Source organism: Mus caroli, chromosome 11 (genome assembly GCF_900094665.2).
Source record: "Mus caroli chromosome 11, CAROLI_EIJ_v1.1, whole genome shotgun sequence".
NCBI lineage: Eukaryota > Metazoa > Chordata > Mammalia > Rodentia > Muridae > Mus > Mus caroli.
The window spans coordinates 51,276,998-51,280,405 of record NC_034580.1 but is presented as its reverse complement, the minus strand read 5'-3'; positions in this window follow the sequence as shown (position 1 = coordinate 51,280,405).

The following is a 3,408-nucleotide window of genomic DNA, read 5'->3' as shown; positions in this document are numbered from 1 at the left end:
TGCTCACAGTCAGCTATTGGATGGATCACAGGGCCCCCAATGGAGGAGCTAGAGAAAGTATCCAAGGAGCTAAAGGGGTCTGCAACCCTATAGAAGCAACAACAATATGAACTAACCAGTACCCCCATGGCTCGTGTCTCTAGCTGCATATGTGTCAGAAGATGGCCTAGTTGGCCATCATTGGAAAAAGAGACCCATTGGTCTTACAAACTTTATCTGCCTCAGTACAGGGGAACGCCAGGGCCAAGAAGTGTGAGTGGGTGGGTAGGGAAGTCGGTGGAGGGTATGGGGGACTTTTGTGATAGCATTGGAAATGTAAATGAAGAAAATACCTAATTTTTAAAAAGTCAATAAAAAATCAGTAATAAACTAAAATGGCTACCTTCATCAATTTTACTCAAGATACTCTTGGAAGACTTTGGCTGGGTAATTAGGAAAGAGAAGGAAATAAAGAGTATCTAACATGGAAACAAAAAGAAAGTTGGGGAAAAAAAGGTTCTTTTTTAACGTGAAAGAATACCTCATCACTTAGCTCATCTTTCTCTCTCTCTCTCTCTCTCTCTCTCTCTCTCTCTCTCTCTCTCTCTCTCTCTTTCTCTCTGTGTGTGTAAAATAATTTCCTACATCACAAGAACAGTGAACAGAGTAGAAACAAGACTAGATTTCAGCAGGACAGCACATGCATAGCAGGGAGCTCATAGCTCCAGTTCCTAAGTGTATATGGTATGATGTGCAGAAAATATTTTACATTGACTAATTTATGTTGTGCATGTGTATCTGCACATGATAGTGCCTGGTACAATGTGGATATCAGAGGACTATGTGCTGGTTTTCTCCTTCCATCATGTGCATCTGAGGGATCAATCTCAGGTCATCAGGCTTTGTGTCAACTTCTTTACTCGCTGACAGTTTTCCTGCCTCTGGGGGTGGGGTTGATTGTGATGGTATGAGTGTAACATCTGAGATTGCAGGGTGTGGATATTCAGAAAAGTCCTATAATGCAGAGGTTAGCTGCCTACCGTTGGAAGCAAGCAGAACAAAATGTCAGTTATTCCAAGGTGTATATGGACTGATTTAGATATAGCACCAAGTCTAGGACTAGTTAAGCACTTGTACTCCTAGACATGTTCTCCTCTCTTCAGAACAGGGAAAAAGTATTGCTGTGAACAATCACAATACATATGAATTTACAGCTTAAAAAAGAAAGAGAGAGAGAGAGAGAGGGCAAAAACAAAACAAAAATCATCTGGCAGAGAATAAATAAACTTCAAGGCAGGAATCAGACCTGTCATAGATGCTGGAATTGTTTATACAGGAACTTAGAGCCAATGTGGCTAACATGCTCTAAGGACATTATGAATACAGCTTGAAATCTTGCAGGAGTGAATGAATAATATGACTGGAGAAATTGAAGTTCTGAGAAACAATCAAACACAAATGCTAAATATCACAGTTTTAATAGGAACAGACCATCCAAGAATGGGGAGAGTAGTAGAATAGCTATTATGTATGACTAATAGAAATTCAAAGTAAAAAACAAAATAAACAGAAGTAACAGTCAAATAAAATTAATACTCATCCCAATTTAATATTGGATACAATACCCCAGATTTTGGGACAAAGTCAAGCAGACTAAACAAGCCCAAAAGTAATCTACATATATTCCAATTTCAGATAATCAAAAGCAAAGAAAAACATTGAGAGGGCCCAGAAGGGGAAGCTTAAATACCTTACATGCACGTGAACAAAGGTAAAAATTATATTATATAATTATATTCTGAGTAACTGCGCAAGCAAAGGAGAGAACACTGAGATCAATGAGGTGCTAAGCAAGACAAATTGTTCCACTAACTGAGAATTCTCTACCCTGAAAATACACCCATGAAAAATAAAGAGTTATTCAGACAAACCATGATAGGGAAATCTGGGCCTGAGTGTACCCCACAGGAATTGATAAAATCTTCAGGAAGCAGAAAATTGAGTCAGGTTAGACACAGAGAAAGCAAGAAAGAACAATGACAAGTGAATGATTGAACTCAATAGAAGGGCCATTCAGGCTTTTATGGAAACCAGAATATTTGGGATGCTAGTCAAGTGCTTTGCCACTGAGCTTCATCCCTAGCCATTTGGTTTTTTATTGATCAAAGACATAACAGCCACTATAAAGCACTAACTATTAACTACAATCTACTCCAGGTTTAAGTCAAGAATCCCTCTTTACCTATACTACAAAGCCATCATTGCTCTAAGAACAAAACCAGATAAAGGCTTTAATAAAAATAGAAGCCACAGGTCACTGTCTTTCATGAAGACAAATGTAAATATCCTCAATATTACAATAGAAATTATATAGGGAAATACACAAAAATAACTACATACCAAGAGGAAGTAGAACTTGCTTCAGAAATGGAAGGATGCTTCAACATTTAAAGTGATATAATGTATTATGTCAATGGCCTAAATATGGGGGGAAATCACATGACTTTATCAACTGAAACAGAGAGAGTTAAAAAGGTATAACATGGTATAATAGCCACTCATGGAGAAAACTTCCAATAAATTAGGAATAAATATGAACTTTCTACCAATACCTTCAAAAAAATCTTCCCTTGTTGCATGGGTAACATTTAAGAACTGGAATATTTCCTTCTAAGGTTGACAACAAATAAGTAAAGGAACAATACCTTATCTATCATTGATTGCAACATAATCTTGACATAGTCATGTGATCAAACATGAAAAGGAAATAAAGTATATCAGGAAGAAGAAATGAACTTTGTATATGTCACAACTATATACAGATTAAAAGAGAATCAATGAAAGTGTCTTCAAATTAATAAGACATGATAGAAAGTATTCAGGACACAAGGCTAACATAACACTGCCTTCTCACTCACAAACAAAACACCCGCAGAAATGGAAATCAAAGACATCACACTATTTATGTTAGTACTATGAAAATGAAGTAATTATATATAAATCTAACAATACATACATAATAGTTATATAAGTAAAGCTACAAAACTGATTTAAAATACCAAAGCATTAAATCAGTGGATGCAGGAGAAATTGAGCATCTTCAGATAACTAGATTTAACTTTGTTAGAATTTTGGGTTGAACTACTATGATGAAGAGAGTCAGTGCATTCCCAACTCAGTGACTGGGGGATATTTACAAGCATTCTGACGTTTATATGGAGAGGTAAATGAAACAGAATACTGATTCAATCTTGAAAGATGATCTGAAGAACTGACAATATCATGCCTGAACTTTCTGTAAACAACAGCCATCAAAGACAACAGAGTATTAGCTAAAGAAGAGACAAATCAAAAAAACCCTGAGATTCCACCTCACACCAGTCAGAATGGCTAAGATCAAAAATTCAGGTGACAGCAGATGCTGGCGAG